The 476-nt window shown below is 56.7% G+C and overlaps 1 protein-coding gene across 1 annotated transcript in view; it reads left to right on the forward strand.

The window, feature by feature from the left end:
• Positions 1-143: 143 nt before the first annotated feature.
• Positions 144-476, forward strand: part of vars1 (valyl-tRNA synthetase 1) — a 22,464-nt gene continuing 22,131 nt past the window's right edge. The window contains exon 1 of the mRNA XM_048616690.1: positions 144-280. The gene's annotated coding sequence lies outside the window, so the exon portion shown is untranslated. The remainder of the gene's footprint in view (positions 281-476) is intronic.

Genomic DNA, 476 nt, shown 5'->3' on the forward strand with positions numbered 1-476 from the left:
GGGGAGAGGGAGGGGAGAGAGAGAGAGGGAGGAGAGAGAGAGGACAGGTGGTTGTAGTGTGTCACTGAGCAGCACCTTGTGCAGTTTGTATTTAATTGTATAAAACATTTGGAGGTGGGTTTTTTCTGCTGTTACCAGCAGAGGGACTCCTCAATGCGGATATTACAGGGAACTCCCTCCCCCCCCACTGTCTCTCTCTCTCTCTCTGTGTCTGTCCTCACGCCGGCCTGGGCCGAGGGCATTTATTTAAACCCCGGGGAGCTGCGGCCAGGACAAGAAGGTTGGTAACTTCACCCCCAGCCCCGGGGAGGAGGGGAGGAAGGGGGAGAGTGCTCTGCATTTAGCCGCAGCAGAGGGAGCGAGAAAAAGCCATGTGTCATTTTATAAAAGGGATACTGGGGAGGGATAGAGGGAGTGGGGCAGAGGGAGAGAGGGAGTGGGGCAGAGGGATAGAGGGAGGGGAGTGGGGCAGAGGG

The sequence above is a fragment of the Rhincodon typus genome, chromosome 35 (assembly GCF_021869965.1).
Source record: "Rhincodon typus isolate 14 chromosome 35, sRhiTyp1.1, whole genome shotgun sequence".
Classification (NCBI taxonomy): domain Eukaryota; kingdom Metazoa; phylum Chordata; class Chondrichthyes; order Orectolobiformes; family Rhincodontidae; genus Rhincodon; species Rhincodon typus.